At 42.2% G+C, this 17,577-nt stretch overlaps 1 protein-coding gene and 1 long non-coding RNA gene across 7 annotated transcripts in view; one reads left to right on the top strand and one right to left on the bottom strand.

Moving 5' to 3' along the window:
- LOC102162878 overlaps positions 1 to 17,577 on the bottom strand; it is a 381,084-nt gene that overhangs the window by 136,282 nt on the left and 227,225 nt on the right. For all 3 annotated transcript variants that reach the window (XR_002335933.1, XR_002335931.1, XR_002335932.1), the window contains exons 5-6: positions 11,951 to 12,034; positions 4,968 to 5,087 (exon numbers count right to left, since the gene is read on the bottom strand). This is a non-coding gene — a long non-coding RNA (uncharacterized LOC102162878). The remainder of the gene's footprint in view (positions 1 to 4,967; positions 5,088 to 11,950; positions 12,035 to 17,577) is intronic.
- The window catches only part of TNR (tenascin R), a 424,403-nt gene that overhangs the window by 298,323 nt on the left and 108,503 nt on the right, over positions 1 to 17,577 (top strand). The window lies entirely within an intron of this gene.

Raw genomic sequence — 17,577 nt, 5'->3', positions numbered from 1 at the left:
CAGAGTGTTCTCTGCAACTCCAAGAGGTCTCTACTATTTCAGATAAAAAATAACCCAGGGTCTTTATAGAACCTCTCATGATCTGCTGTCACTTAAATGCGTCAGCAGGTGGCAATACCAGCAGACTGATCTCTGTCTGGGTCTGATGACAGGATCCTACAGAAAAGTAATCCTCTTAGACTGGAACTGGCCCCAAGGACGGGCTGAAATGTGCCTGAGCAGCCTTAACATTTCCTGAACCACCTGCTCTGTGAGGGGTGCAGGACAGACCCAGGCCCCTCTTGGCTTGGAGGAAAGCAGGACAGTTCAGAGCTACGGGCCACTCCCTTCCCGGGTTCCCCTGCCTGCCTTAGGGGTAGGAACAGCTCCAGGCTCAGTCCTAGACCACAAGGTCGCTAGTGGACTTGCAGCAGCCACCAAATGAACCTCGGGAACCTTGAACCTGGAAGCATCTGTTTCCCACCTAGGAGGGAATGTGATTGGCCAGCCTCCTCAGTGGCTTCTAATTGCCTCCTCCAAAGCATCCTCCCCGTGCACCCAGGTCTCTCTGTATCCCGTGACCACCCGCCTTGGCTGATCAGAAATGGACAAAGTAGCACAGTGGGCCACTGACACCGAAATAGGAAGCCAGCAAGACTCCCTGGTGCCCCTGAGAGCAGGATGTGGGAGATAAAGGCAGCTATGGTGCCCATCTGGGGCAGGGAAGCCAGGTATCGTTCACTGGAGCTCCACTGTGGCTCCAAACCACTCCCGTTCACACCTGGGGAAGGCGAATCCAGGCATCTGTTGTCTTTTCCCAGTGGAAAATAATGAGCAGCAGGATAGTAACAGTAATAATAACAATGGGTAGAATTTATTGAGCCCTCACTATGCCTTACTACTGACAGTGTGCTGAAGGTTCTCATGGATTAGCTCATTAAATCCTCATAACAACCTTAAAAGAGAGGTATATAATTGGACCCAAATTATATGTGTTGAGATAAAATTTGGTAATGTTAACTGAGAAATTTTCCCTTGTCCACTACCACATGCCGCCCTCCCCACATGAAGCCAAAGCCTTCATTGCCTCAGAAGCTACACTTTGCCTGCAAGTGGGGGTGAGGATATAAAATCAAGTACAAAAAAATCCACCACCACCACCACCAACAACAACAAAAAAAAAAAACAGAAAAAACATAGAAATTGATCATGTCTCCAAAATAGACACTGTAGGAGTTCCAGCAGAGACCACAGTCTTGAAGTGCCAATGGTTTTGTCTATCAAAACCATTGAGTTGATCAAAACTATTTACTCATTTGATGTTCCAAAGAGAAAATATTTTCTATGTGCCAGAAGTTTGACTTTTTAAAAAAATTTATTTCAATGATTTTTATTTTTTTTTCCATAATAGCTGGTTCACAGGGTTCTGTCAATTTTCTACTGTATAGCAAGGTGACCCAGTTACACATATACATTCTTTTTTCTCCCATTATCATGCTCCATCATAAGTGACTAGATATAGTTCCCAGTGCCATACAGCAGGCAAAAGTTTGACTTTGACTAGGAAGAGTTATAGAGGGAGGGACTGGATGTAGAAAGGGCCCGCCAACAATCAGGATGGGGAAGAAGGCAGGGTGCTGAATGGTTTTAAGAAATATGCCCTCCCTGCCTCAAGAAAAAAGGAGGGAGGATAAAATTAAAAGGGATGGGGTAGCGGGAGGAGGGAGAAGCGGACCGTCTTCAGAGAAGCAGGATGACAACCAGAAAGGAGAGGAACCAAACTCCCTGCTGCTGTAGGTCTCTGAGAGGGGACAACGCTCTCCCCACCTTCCCAGCAATATGCTGTACCCACTCCATGCCACCACTTCTTCCAGATGAGAGACCAGGGTGAAAAGTTTCCTTGGTTTATGTCACAGGAAGCAGCAGAGGGAGGTTTCAAGACCCTGGCACAAATGCACAGACACACAAATACACAGAGACCCCCAGCAAATGTCAGGAGCAGCCACACACCCTGAGGACTGCAGAGGTGGTTGGCCTTGCAGGATGTCTTAAGGTCGTTCATTTTCTCCCCTTTCCCTAGCTCCCTGCGGCAGCCTGATCTCTGGCTCAGGGCATCAAGACTGAGCAAGTGTTTTTCTTTGTTTTGCTTTTTTATTGAATAAATAATTCATGTTATTATAAACGGAATAACCTTTTCATGGCAAAAAAAAAAAAAGTTAGAAAATACAGATGAGCCAAAGGAAAAGTAATTAAAATCTTGCCATCTAGAGATGGCCACTATTAATAATTTGTGTGTATGTGCATGTCTATCTATAGATCTACACAAATTATATATGTTTTTATAGCAATATGGTTTCCAATTGGTTTTACAATCAGATTGAAAAGGATTACAGCCATAAATTAGACTATGTCACCAATAATTACAAGGCTGCCCTTAATTCAGGAACTTCTATATTGTCCCATAAAGATAAAATAAAGGAAATGTCATAGGCATATTGAGGTTGGAAGAATGTTCTCAGAGGAAAGAAGGGATGGAGCCCAGCTTTTGACCCTGATTTGGTACAGGCCGGGCCAGACCCTGAGCTCTGGTCCTGACGCTGGGGTGCCCTGGGTGCTGGTGTCAGGCCCAGAGGGGCTGAGATGTCATTTTCTCCCTACTGCACACAGACTCAGGACTTTGCTCGTTTCCAAGTACGTGCAGTGCCTTCTTGCAAATGCCCTGAGTTAGAAACCCTCCCCTCAGGATCAGAGGTCTGGGTTGAGGAGTTGGAGAGGCAAGGTGACCCCTAAGACAATGAGAGCCACAACCCTTTAGACACCCCCAAGCTTGAGATCGACATCCCACCAGTCTTAAGAGATCCGTGTGAAAAGATTTAAAAAGCCAGGCACACAGGAACTATGTGTTTCCCATAATGGTTCAGATGAAATTATACTGTCCAGAACATTTTAAAACAAGCAGCTTATTTCAAACAGGCGCACACAGAGGCTACTGATGTGCACTGTGAAAACTCAATAAAGGAGAACATCTAATGAAAACAGATAAAACGTACCACTGCAATCACAGGTCATGCATGAATTATTAACCTCGGGGAGTTTTCTATCAGTCCCGGGAACTATGGATTGCATCTCTGGTATATAATTTGGGAGATATTGGTTCTCCATTTCATAGAAGAGAGCTTGAAGCAGGAACTGCAGTTATTTCTTCTTTAAATATATACTGTAATTACCAGTCCACAATGACTAAATGTTATTATCCATCTGTTGGTTGTTCAGGGACCTATAACGAGTAAACCTTATCAGGTTCAGGCCACCTTCTGTAGCACAGTGCTTTGAGCATGTACACCCTGGTAAAGTGTTGAGAATTTGCTATTGAACATTTTTATAGAGACCAAGAGATGAAAAAAATCCTTGAATAGGTTTAAAACTTCTGCTCAAAATCATTTGATGAATTCTCATTGCAGTCAGAATAGAATGTCAACTCTTTTTTTTTGTTTATAAGGGCTCTCATCATCTGGTCCAACTGGCTCCCAACTCATGCCTACAGCTACCTGACAATGCATCAGCCAGCCTGCTCTTATAGAGTCCTCAAAGGTGCTAAGTTCTTTCCCACCTCAGGGCCTTTACACATGCCTTCTCTCCCCTGAGACATTCATCTCCACTTCCACACTCTCTGCCTGGCTTTCTCATCCTCCAGGTCTCAGTTTAAATATCACCTCCTTGGCAAGGTCTTCCCTGAAAGCCTTGTCTTAAGCAGTGTCTGCTTGCCCAGCAATATTCTCCTGTTGATTTCCTCCAGGTCACTGGCTGCAGTTTAGAGTTTTTTAGTGGTAGGTACATGCTAGGCCTCTGTCTCCTAGGGGGCAGAATGGCAGCGATTGTGTCTGTGTTATTTACTACTGTAATTTTAGAAACAGGAATACTACCTGCCATCTATTTGTTGAATGAATGAATAAGGGATGGATGAACCATGTTATTTGTTGCTTTGTTATTTTTTGGATGTAACGTGTTATTTTTTGGATGTGAATGTGTCAGGACCTATGACACATTCACAGGGATTAGGGTACAAGAAGCTCTGCCAACAGATCCACAGGTAAGGCACCCAGGAGTGGGCCAGCTACATTCATGTCCGTATAACGCACCTGTCTATGTGAGCTTCTCTTTTGGCATGCACCAAAGTCCCCTCAGCCAGTAAAAATCCATAGATCTTCTAAGCCCCCTTTAAGTTCACCTCCTCCTTTAAAAAGGTCCTAAGTTCCTTGGTCAGAAATTCAAGAGCCTCCTCAAAACCTTCCTCTCCCCTTCAACTATCACAGCCCTAACTCTTAATCCACCACTTAATTACATTCTGTCTCTATCATGCACCTTGGCTTTGTATGCTTGGTTTTGATTTTCCTATCAGATTATGAGTCTATTGATTAGCTTCCTGATTCTGGTGCCTCCCTATCTTGAGAGATCTCGACTTAGTGGAAACAGGTCCCCCCCCCAACCCCCGGCCACAAGTTAATGGCCAGACGAATCCTAATGCTCTCCCGTGGACTTGTGGTTTCTCGAATCCCTCTGCCTCAAGCTCCTGTCAAGGAGTGATTCAGTTCCCTATTAGATTCCTCTGAAGAGGTTCCCCCCACCCCCCTGCAAAAAAAAATCAACCCCCAAACAGAACATTTGTAGGGATAGCAAAATTTTCCTAAAGGATTTGGAAGCTTCAAAGAGGGAAATCCCATCTTAATTCCTCAGAATCCATCTCTTTGCATCTCTTCCTACTCCAGTCCTCTCCAACTACTCCATCTGACTATGTGATCCTTCCCTAGAATCCTCCCTTCTTTAAGGTACCATCTCTCCTTTCCCCTCCTCTTTCTCGGGGCCAAAACAATGCTCCTTGGCTCTGGCAGAGAAATGCAGTGATTATCTATGGAAGCTGAAACAAGCATTAGGACTGTCACCCTCTACTCCAGGTGCAATGTAGCAAAACTTTTAAAAAAATTCCTTACCCCAGCTTATGATCTCACTTCGATATCCTCCATAGTTTCTTCCGTAGTTCCAAGCACATAGTAGGTGATCTGAAAACATTAGCTGAGTGTTGACTGGAGGACCTGGTTGACCCGGGAGTCCTGTGGGGGATGGGGGTGAGAATATTATGAACACTTGGTAGTGATTGAACATTCCAGTCTAGCCTTCACGTCCCCAGTCCTCCTGGTATACAGACTAAGAGTTCCCTTCTCCAAAACTATAAGGGCAGTGCCATCCAGAGACAGGAAATCCATAGTTCAAATTAAAATAAGATGGCAATAAAGTGACACACAAATATCCAGTTGTAAAACGCGGAAGAGACTTGACTTAATCAAGCAAAAAGGGCACCGCTTTTCTATTGCCACAGAATGTAAAGGCACTTTATTACTCTGGCAATTGGCAAAAAAGTCAAATGACTTTATGAGGCTTTTTCTAAATTACCTTTATTAATGCATGTAATATTTTTGAAAAATTAGGCTACAGAGTAAATGTTCCATTGAGCTACAAGTTGCCTGCAGGAATGTGTTGTAAATAAACATGGGTGACTATGTTACTATCTTTACAATTCATTTTGCACTTACTCCAGCCTTCTGAAACAAAGCTGGCACCGAGTACTTGGAAAGGTATGGGGATTTTACAACAAAGTATACAGCATGGGTAAATTTGCAGATCCGGCAAACGAAACAATTGTCAGAGGGTGAGAACCTATTTTGGAGTTTTCACAGGACTTCTTTTTCCCAGATCCCTTGAATCTTTCTGATATGTTGACATTTGGTTTTAGAAACCTATTCTGGATGATTTGAATAAATATGGTTTGGGGCAGTTGACAGGACTTGTCATATTTATGGTACTTTCATGCTTGGAAACAGCAGAGCTAATGTCGGGGGTATGCCAGGAAGGATGTGGGTGGAAGATTTCGCCTCTTCCCCCCGGTCGTTCTGTATGCATCTATCTTGATAGACAATGCATCTGCTTATGGTCCAGGGATTCCATACTCAATCTCTCTTCACCTCTCCAGTCGGCTCCGAGACCACCCTCTCACTTTGAATTCAGCCAATATCACTGCAGAGCCTAGGATTCCACATCAATGTTTCAACCCATCTCTCTCCTGTCTTACAGCCTCTCGTCAGGCGTGACCCCTGGGCTACTCTGTCTTCATTCACCTTCATCTTGTTTCTGCTTAAGTCTCCTATCACTTTCATGGTTCCCAGTCAAACTGATGGGAGTCACCTGGTCCTAATTTATGAAGCTAGTTTACACGTCCTGCTGCTTGCTTATTCACAGTGAATTCTAGGAACTGGTTGGAAAAGGAGAAAGGAGAGGGGGAAGAAAAGCCAAAAGAAAAATAAGGTGTAAAAACAAATGGTAGGTCAGTGAGGCAAACTATAATTTACTGCACTGCGCTACCTCATGGATTCCTCCAGAGCTCCCACTTCAGAGAATAAAAACATGCTGCCTCTCTGCAGACTGAAGCCACAGCATCCCCGAGAAGCCACCGTTAGCCGACAGATGTCAGGCTTTGCCCCGCTGTTCCCACTGCAGCTAGTTCCGGACTGGGAAGACTTCCAAATGCAAAGTATGTCACACTTAGACATAACTTTGAAATTCTGTTTTTTAGTAATTCACACTCCCTCTCCTTGCTTATCTAACCCCACCTTGGTTTTTCAATTCTTTTTAAAAGTTCTCCTTCATATTTTTTTGGCAGGATGGTAGTATATTAGGAGTATTTGGACCAAGTCACTGAGGAGGAGCTGGTTGGAACTCATCAGTTAGAAAGGAAGGGAGAAAAGGTCCTCCCCCAGGCCAGGGTTAGGGCTGGTGGATGAGATGCCGTGATTTCCCTAGGGCTTCCTTGAGGCCCCCTCCTCCCGCCACAGCTCCTCCACTGGCCTCCCATGGACCTGTCTTTCCACAATCTTTTGCAAGTCTGTGTGTTTCTACAGACGGTAGAATGTTGCCCCTTACAAGGAGGAACAATGATCTAGGATGGTTTGTCTAATACATAGTAATTGATAATGTCTATTTAAATTGGTTTAATTTTTTAGTATGTATACATAGCATATATGTAATATATATGGATATATAAGTATTTAGCATATAGCATATGCTACATTTATTGATATAAAAGTGAAATTAAAAGAACATATTTATTCATATAGCATACGAATATGCACACAGATTTTTGATCAAAAAGCATTCTGCTTCTTCCACAGTATCCCATCTCCTCATCTTGTACTAGTCTAATAAATATTCTGACCACACAAATAGCACAAAACTAGAGTGATGGAGTGACGGTTCATTTCCCAGACAAGTCGAAAATGCCAAGTCATTGGATAGAGCTTCATTCATCCACCATGCGGTAATACAGTCGATGTGACAGGAACCATGTTAATTGCTGGGGACCCAGAAGTGAATAAGACATACGCGCTTACCTTCCTTCTCAGCAGATGACCTGGCCTCTTACTTCTTTGAGAAATGGAAACAACCAGAAGAGAAATTCTATCCACTCCCACTTGCCATTTACCAACCCACTTGCTTTTACTCTGCCTTCCGTCTGGTGACTAGGCTCTTATCCAGATCCAAGTCTATCCATTTGAACACTGGATCCCGTTCTCTCTTGCCCACTTAAGGAAATCAGCTTACTAAACATCCTCTCTATTTTGCATCCTCTATTTCCGCCTGCTCTGAAGTCCCTTATGACTTCCACATTGCCAAGTCTAATCAATGGTCAATTCTCACTCATCTTATTAGACTGAGTCACAGCTCTCAACACATTTGAATCCTCCCATCTCCCTGAAACACTGTCCTCACTCGGTATTGATGAATTCAATCTCTCTTGTTTCTCCTTCTGCCTCAGTAGGTGCTCCTTCTCATTCATCCATGCTGGCTCCTCAGCATCAATTAAATCTCTAAATGTTGGTGTACCATCAGCTGCATCACCCTTACTCCTTCCATTTTCATGAATATTCACTGATAACTTTCATATATATGTCTATAACCCAATATTCTCCTTGAAATACAGACCTTTATATCCAACTTCCTCCTCAGTATGACCTCTTGGAGTTCTAAGAGTTACTTCAAACTTTATACATCCCCAATTAAACCACCATGCTCTAAACCCAATCCTCCTTGGTCTTTCTCATCCTAGTTAATGGCACTGCCATTCTTTTACTCGCATAGACCAGAAATCTTGATGTCATCTTTCACTGTTTACTTCTCTTACCTACTATATTCAATCCATCAGCAAACTCTATTAGTTCATCCTTCAAAAGATCATGTAAATCACATCATGTCACTCCTTTGCTCATAACCCTCCAGTAGTTCTCCATCCCACTCAGAAACCTGCAATCCTAATTATGGCTTCCAAGCCCCAACATTATGAGCACCGCTCTCAGACACCCCTGACTTTATCTCATGTCACTCTCCCCTCACTTGCCTTCATACTGTTCTTGGAATATATCAAATATAACCCCACCTCAGGACCTCAGCATTTGCTGGTCTCTCTGACTAGAATGCTTTTCCTCTAGATAGATGCATGGCTTGTTCCCCCGCTTCCTTCCAGCTTCTGCACAAATATTTCTCATCAGCGGTGTCCTTCCACCTCCTAACACTGCTTTACTATCCATGTTTACTCTATTTGAACTTCCTTTATAGCACTTATCATACTTGATAGACTGTAATTATGCATCTCTTTTCTCTCTTCCTCCACTGGAGTATAAGTTGCTTAGAAGCTATTTTGCTCATTGCAGGGTCCCCAATACATAAAATACAGTAGGTACACAGTAAATATGTATTAGTGAACAGAAGTAAAAGCTAAGCCCTTGCCCTTAAGGAGCTCACAGAATGGCAGAGCAGACAAAAAATTTAAAGATACATTCACAGGGAAATATAGAAAGGCAATGACAGAAAGCCCTGGAATCAAAAAAAAAAAAAAAAAAAAAGAGAGAGACACACACACAATTACTACCTCAAATTGGGGAAGATCATGGAAAACTTCCTGGAAGAAGTGATAATCAGAGTCTTAAAATTAAGGAGGAATCAGTTGGGTAAGATGTCTTGGTGGAGAGAGAGAAAGGAATAGGGAAGACCTGTCAAGGGCTCTCAGGCAGAGGGTCTGCAGGAGCAAATCCAGAGGATTCACAAACTCCAAGCTGCAGGCCAGAACATGGTAGGAATCAGAATCAGGAGAAACATGTCTCTGAGCCCACATACCATGTTCCTAAGCACAAATCAAGAGGCTAGGAGTGGTAAGAGATGAGGCCAGAGCCCTAAATAGAGTCATATCATGAGGCACCTTCAATGCCAAGCTCGTGAGCTTGGGATGTAGATGACAGACATTTCAAGGTTGTATGCAGAGGCACGATGGTGTTATTCTCTCAGGAACTCAATAAGCTTCTTCTGAATTAATATAGGCAATGTGCCAACTGTTGGGCAAATGGCCCTGTGGTCACAGTTACGGCCCAGCAGGGGTGTCGGTGAGCAGCTACAGTGCAGGGAGGAATGGAGTACCATCCGAGCTTGATCACCTCCCTGGTGGTATGGAGGACGGCTGGCACGGAGCCACATAGGAAGCAGTGAAATATCAGCTGGAGGACTCATATTCCAATTCAGGCAAGAGAAGATAAATTATCAAACCCAGAGAAGGAACAGTGTTCTCAGGGACAGTTGACACCCCATATGTTGTCATCATAAAAGGTAGAGCTTATCTGGGGTCTTCAATCCTCTTCCAAGGCTTCATCTCACACCTGCTCTCTGGAAATGGATGTGTTACCCCACAGGCTGCCAGAACCTTCTTGGGAAACCAGCATGTAGATGAATCTTGAAAATTCAATCTGGCTGCATCCCGAGAGTTTCACATGCTGGTTCTCTGGGACCACACACTGCGACACTTTGCAAGAAAATTTAACAGAAAACAGATGGCAAATGTCGTGGGGCCTCACACAACAGAGAAGGCAAAGGAGTAAACCCAGAAACAAAGTGCTAGGACCAGAGTTCCTGGAGCAGGTGAAGGAGTGGTCACCTCCCCTCTGACTCTTGATTCTGAAGACTGAGAGGGGTATGGACCTCCTGCAGGAGCAAGTCTAGTCTCTGTGACCCAGTGGATAGATTGGTGCTTAGACTTAATGAGTGAATTGTCCCACATCTCTTCTTTCTGTTCCTTCACTCTGAATATTCTTTGAGCTCATTACAACAGCTCAGAATGAACACTCTAAATTTAGACCCAAACTATTTCATGTTTCCAAGGGAACTGTAAATTACTTTGTGAATGTATATACAACAGAGCCAGAAAAATCCGCTTGATGAAGCCCTCTCTTACATTCAGTGACTGAAGGCACATCATAAATTGTTGCCTTGTCCAGGCTCCTGGACAGCTGACAGCCTCAGACAGATTGTTCTTGCTTCCCCATATGACATTTCTGTAGGACACTCTGCTGTGAGTACAAGGGACTCAAAATTTGAGCTGCTATAACTCTAAACTCCCTGAAGTCCCACACTGGGACTCTGAATGGTTTTGGGTGGTTTTTTTTTTTTTTTTTTTTGATGGAGAACAGAGTCAGGGATGTGCCACTGCTTATAATGAGCTATCTAATGTGAGAATGCAAGACTGCCCCTCAAAGCCTTTGTGTCCTACCTGATAGTGATGACAGAAGGGTCAATGACCCAGGATGGAATGATGGAGCATAGGAAAAGTTTTGGTAAGGTTAATGGATCATTTAAGACTGAATTAAGCTGTAGGGACAGAGATTGGAAATAAAAATGGCTTATACCATATAAAAATATATTTCTCTCTCACATATAAAAAGTCTGGAGACATTCAGTCCAGGGCTGGTATAGTAAACACACAGTGTCAACATGAACCCAGACACCTTCTGTCTTCTATTTTTCTTATGGTATAGTTTCCATCTTCAAGTTTGCTGTATGGTCTAAGATGGCTTATGGAGCTCCAGCCATCACACTTATGCTTCAGGCCACAGAAGGAGGAAGATAGAAGGGCAATAAGGATGTAATTTTCAGTGGGTCAGCTTTCTATGGGAAACCTTCCCAGAGTTCCACACAATACCCTACTTAACATCTCATTGGCCCTACCTTGATTATCTGGCCACTCCTAGCAAGAAAGACTGGTAAATGTGGTCTTTTAGTTGGAAGCAATATGGACCCCCCCCAAAAAAAATGTGATGTGTGTACTACACAAGGGAGAAGAGGAGAATGAGTATTGGGTGGAGCCACCAATGTCAGCTACAGTTAGGTTGTAATCATATGAGGAGCAGAGGACATCAGCACCTAATATAATACCATGGAACCTAAAACAGCAAATGCTCAGCAAGGTGAACAAATCCTAGAAGAATGGAAGGATTGAGAGGCTAAGAAAGAAGAATAATCAAGGAGGGAAGGAAAGGGACATGAAAGGAAGAAGTGAAGAAAGGAGAGTAGAAAAGAGATGGAAACAAGAAAAAAAGAAAAACAAGAGAGGGCTAACAAAAGGAGGGAAGGGAAAATGTAACCCAGGAGTGTCTCAATGTTTCCATTTTCCATTCTTAAGTGTGGGTTTTACTACCAGAGGAAATTTAAGCTTCTTCCTTCTCAAGCCTAATGTCTTCTTCTGTGCCCTCCTAGAAGCAGGGCTCCTTGCTTTTGCTTGTAACCATAGATGTTCCAGCCCCTTCTCCTGTAGTGCCTAGAAAATGAGACCAGCCAGAATCCTCTATCTCTGAGCCACCCTTGACCATGAGCTTTCACCAAACCAAGCACTTGGGTACACAATGTTCACACTTGGGGTTCTTTACTATAGGATCGGGCACATCTCAAGTGTGGAAGTTGCTGCTAACTTAACTCCCTCCAGCCTACCCTCTGCAACATGGTGTTCTCTGTGGCTGCTTCATCTGGGACATGAGGCCCCTGCATCAAGACTCTCAGTCAGCCACCCCATCCCCTCTCCAGCCCTCCACCCTGAAGGCTCACTTACATTCCTCTTTGTATCTCTCCAGTTGGGGCAACAATGCATCAAGCTTTGGCAGAAGGTGGTGGTGTTCTCACCTCCATCGGTAGCCTGCAGAGAAAGAGAGACAGATTATAGTCTAAACAAGGGGGTGTGGATGCCCAGGCAGGGCTGAGGACTGGCCGATGCCCTTACTAGACTGCTCATGGCAAGCTTTTGTTTTCCTCAGCTTTTGACTGTGCACTTTAGAAATCAGAAGACCATCACCCTGCTCTTCACCCCCATCAACAACTGTGCTGGGATGCACTGGTTCTTTCCTGCTTTGCCTGAGGTCCGGCCCAGTGCAAGAGAAGCATCACAGTCAACAGAAGCCCTGCTGACCACCTGGAAGGAAAAGGGTCCATGCCCATGAAATTATTTTTATTCTGGGTTCTCATAGGACCTAAAGCACTAAGTGGGTGTTGGCTCATCCCCCAGTGGAAGGAAAGGAAGAGCAGAAGGGAGGATGTCACCTATAGTATCACCTCAGTGAGAACTCAAGCTTCTGTTGAATGGAAACTGTAATCTTACACCTACTTTATAGTACCCTCAATACCAAGCACAGTGTTCTCCACACATGGTAGATATTTGACAATACTTGTTAAATAGACAATACTTGTTCTCAGCTCTGCATAACTGAGATATAAACCTCATATTTTTTTTGTAAATAACAAATTAATATGAAAGACTTCTAAGGAAATGGTTCAGGTTCTGAGTTTTCTCCCACTTGATTCATTCCTCCCTAAATGTCCACTTGGTACAGTCCCAAATGCAAAGGCAGTGGTGAGGATGCCTGATGCTAGATGTCACACTGGTGATTATGCACACGGCAGTCTGCTCCCCAGGTTCTGCGGGGAGCTGTGGATGGCAGTTCCTGGAACAGGTACTCTTATGGATAAGAGCAGGTAACAAGGTCAAACATCTCCCTGAGTTCATATGTACCCCTGCAAAATAAAGATGCCCCAACTCGACCCAAGAGAGATTCCAAAATACTTGGGGTGGCACTAAAACAAAATTTTTCTTCTCTTCATCGAAAATGATGGGTTTTTTTTATTCCAAAATATGAAAGAACCCATTATTGCAGTAATAAGGTAACAACTTAACATTTCAACGTGATGTTTTATCAGCCCCTGTCTCAATATAGTAGATATAAACAACTTTTATCTAAAGACTGTGAAAGGAAAGGAGAGAAGAAATTTGACAGCTTCCAATAAAAAACAGGTTTCTCTGCCGGTATTAAAAAAACAACACTGAGCTGGCATTGAGGAGGAAGACCAAACAGTGGAAAGAACACAGAGCCAGGTGTCAGGAGAGAGACCTGCTTCCTAACCTCAGATCTACCACTGAGAATCGGGTTGCTTCCTCTCCTATCAAAAAGGAAGGTCTAAAGTGATCTCTAAAGACTGCTGATGCCACCACCTGGAGTCTATACCCCTGGGAAGGACCTGGAGATGGGGATCAGGAGTATGTGAAACTGTTCTTGAACATGACCTAATCTCAGTCACTAGAATGATCCCTCTAGCCTGAGATAGGAGGTAACTAACAAATGTTCTCAGTAAGAATTTGTCTGATTCTAGTTTTAGGAACCGAACTCAATCCCTTCTTTAGATGTTTTTTTCCTAAAAGCTGTCCAAGTGGTCACTCAGCTACCTGCCCACCAGTTTATTTCTCACTTTTTACCATTACCATGACTATCATGACTTGCGCTGTTAGTTAACTTCTTCAGTGTCTATACAGAGCTGGCTGAAAAGTTGGTGTCTCAGTAGAATTACTTGTCCCACACACACACTGAGGTTTCAGCAGCCAGCAGTCCTGAAGCACTGCTACTTTCTGCACAACCAAATGGTGACTGACCCAAGGCTATAAAGTAGGTCTGTCTCACACACAGACTTCCACCCTTCTTATAGAGTTGCATGAAGTGCTGCGTTGAGAATACTGGCAGGAAAGAGCATCACGATCAGTTAGCAATGCCTGCCATGAGGAAAGAAGGAAGAAGTAGTGACACACATGCCACTTATTTAGTGTTCCTTGGCCCCGGGCTCTAGGACTGCCAACCTGTGCCTTCATGGAGATGAAACTACAATGGTGAGGAGCCCATTCCTCCAGTGAGCAATGTCTTCCTTAGCCAGTGATCTCATACAACAGTCTCCTCCCATCTTCTGGAACATAGCTCCCAGATACCACCCAGTTTCTCCAGTTCCAACCTGTGCTTTAAGTCCTTGATAAATTTTTTACAAAGAGTATTCCTGTAGTATTAATACCATAAGATGCTTATTAAAAGAAAGGATTTGTGAGTTTCTGCTGTGGCACAGTGGGTAAAGAATCCAACCTCAATGGCTTGGGTCATCACTGAGGTGTGGGTTCAATCCCTGGCCTGGTGCAGTGAGTTAAAGGATCCGTCATTGCTGCAGCTCTGGGTGTATGTTATAGTGAAGCCCATATTCAACTCCTGGTCCAGGAACTTCCATACACTGTGGGTACAGATATAAATTAAAAAAAAAAAAAGAAGAAGAAGAAAAAGAAGGGATTTTGATCTGACATTTGGGAATTGTTGCAACATTTTCATCAAAGAGGTAGTGAGCATTTAACATGCCAAATTCTGGCTTAAGTGCTCTGCATGTATTAGTCAAGTTAATTCTCACAACAATCCCTTCATAATGTCCATTTTACAGATGAGGAAACTGAGGCAAGAGAGGTCACACAACGAGCAACTCTTGGAGCCAAGTTTCAATCTGGCAATGCAAATATAGAATCCATTCTTTTAACATAACATATGCTGCTCTCACTTCTATATCTAGCTATCTATCTTTATAATGTGCATCTTTATCTAATATATATAGTGTAAATCTATATTTACCCCTAATCTATATTTATCTTCATGATTCACAAATCACATTAGCATGTTAAAGGCTCTTAAAATTTCTTCTGTAAAGAAATCTATTTAACTATGTTTAATTAAGTGATTTCTAAATTAATTTGACACAAGAAGCCCTGCAGACACTTTTTACTCCTCTTTTTGCTTGGCCTCTACCAACAACTCCTGTTATATAATGTTTTAGAGCACCATGAAAATATGATTTTGAGGGTTTTCTGAAGCAAGGATGAGAATGTTGAATACTAGACTCAGCTCTCTGCTTTATTTACCAATATTAATAATATCAGTATACAATATTAGACTAGTATTAGTATAACAGAACAACTCAAAATCCATATGAGAGTGATCCAATTTGTCAGGTCCTAAATGAGTTTAAAGGGAGTTGGTAAATGTAGAAAACAGAATGGACTCTATCCATGAATACCCAATGAAGCGTCTCAGTAACTGATGATTGATGATAGGTATACGAATCAAGTCAAGCCAAGGACCAACTAATACAGATGGTAAGCATTTCCACCTACATAAAATGAGAATACTGTGGGATGGCATAAAAATCTTGAAATCTGAATTAGATATTTTCATTTGAGCCCAAGTTCAACCAATAGAACTTAAATCCTTCTTAAAAGCTCAACATATAAAAAATATTTTGCCTGGAAGGTGATCAAAAAAAAGTATGTTGTCGCAAATGAATGTTTCATCTTGAACAATTTACTTAACCTCCCTGAGCCTCTGTTTCCTTGGGTATAAAATGGAGATGATAATAGAGATTTCAACTTCCAGGGCTGCTATGAAAATTTAATCAGATGATGTATTTGTAAGCAAGTGTTAATTTTAAAAGGCTGATGTAAATGTCAGCTGCAAGTGCTGTCATCATCAACAATAATAAACTTAGCTGGATTTGAAGCACAGCCATCCCAGATTTACATCAGATCTCTCAACCAGGTCCCCACCCAAGTGACACCCTGAGTAGGGGGATGCTGGTCAGTAGTTAAAATTCTTTAACTCTTTGCCGTTAGGGACAAAGAAGGGACAATGCCTAAGCAAATCACCTTCTGGCTCTGAGGAAAAGAGCCTCCCAAAACACTTAGATGCTGAGACATTGGTCTACAGTCGCTACACAGTAATTGCTCAATAACTGTTGAATTCAGCTAATTTATACACCTTAAGGTTTGCTTAGGGGGTAGAATGGGGTTTATCTTATCCTTTCCTTGAAGAAAAGATAGAATGTATAATAATAAACCCAGATTCGAATCCCAAATCCATTCTGTTACGATGTATTTCTTGATGCTGGAGTAGAGGTGCCTGGAAAAAGCAGTTTCAAAAAAAATGTGTTGCCAGTACCTTACACATCTGCAAACAACAGGAAAAACACTTGATTTTTCTTCCCTGAAGTATCTGCTAAACTTAGCCAGAAGTTGTTATCACTAAGCCCATGTGACAATTGAGCTCTTGAAATATGGCTAGTCCAACAATATTACAAAGCTACAGTAATCAAGACGGTGTGGTACTGGTACAAAAATAGACATGCAGACCAATGGAACAGAATAGAGAACCCAGAAATAAACCCAGGCATCTACGGTCAATTAAGCTTCAACAAAGGAGGCAAGAATATAAAATGGGAAAAAGACAGTCTCTTCAGCAAGTGGTATTGGGAAAACTGAACAGCTGCATGTAAATCAATGAAACTAGAACATACCCTCACACCATGCACAAAAATAAATTCTAAATGGCTTAAAGACTTAAACAAGAGACACGATACCATAAAATTCCTAGAAGAGAACATAAGCAAAACATTCTCTGACACAAACTGTACAGATGTTTTCATAGGTCAGTCTCCCAAGGCAATAAAAACAAAAAATAAACAAATGGGACCTAATCAAACTTATAAGCTTTTGCACAGCAAAGAAAACTAAAAGAAAAACTAAAAGACAACCTAAGGAATGGAAGAGAATAGTTGCAAACAGTGTAACTGACAGCACTTAATTTCCAAAACATACAAACAACTCACACAACTCAACAACGACAAAAAAATACAACCCAATCAAAAAATGGGCAGAAGACCTAAATAGACATTTCTTCAATGAAGACATACAGATGGCCAGTAAGCAAAAGAAAAAATGCTTAACATCACTAATTATTAGAGAAATGCAAATCAGAACTAAAAAGAGGTATCACCTCACACTGGTCAGAATGGTCATCATCAATAAGTCTAAAATTAACACATGGAGAGGGTATGGCAAAAAGGGAACCCTTCTTTGCTGTTGGTGGGAATGTAAATTAGTAAATAACCACTATGGAAAACATCATGGGGTTTCCTCAGAAAATTAAATATAGAACTACCATATGATTCAGGAATCTCATTCCTGGGCATATATCTGGACAAAACTACAATTAAAAAAGATGCATGCACTATATGTTCATCACAGCACTATTTACAACAGCCAAGGTATGGAAACAACCTAAATGTCTATTGACAGATGAATGGATTAAGAAGATGTGGTACATATACATAATGGAATACTACTCAGCCATAAAAAAGAAGATGATAAAGCCATTTGCAGCAAAATGAATGCCACTAGAGATTCCCATACTAAGTGAAATAAGTCAGAAAGAGAAAGACAAATACCATAAGGTATAACTTATATGCGAAATCTAAAATACAGCACAAATCAATATTGTAAAAATGGCCATACTACCCAAAGCAATCTACAGATTCAATGCAATCCCTATCAAATTACCC

This window comes from Sus scrofa, chromosome 9 (assembly GCF_000003025.6).
Source record: "Sus scrofa isolate TJ Tabasco breed Duroc chromosome 9, Sscrofa11.1, whole genome shotgun sequence".
NCBI classification, from domain to species: Eukaryota; Metazoa; Chordata; class Mammalia; order Artiodactyla; family Suidae; genus Sus; species Sus scrofa.
This window is presented reverse-complemented; position numbering and strand designations above follow the sequence as displayed.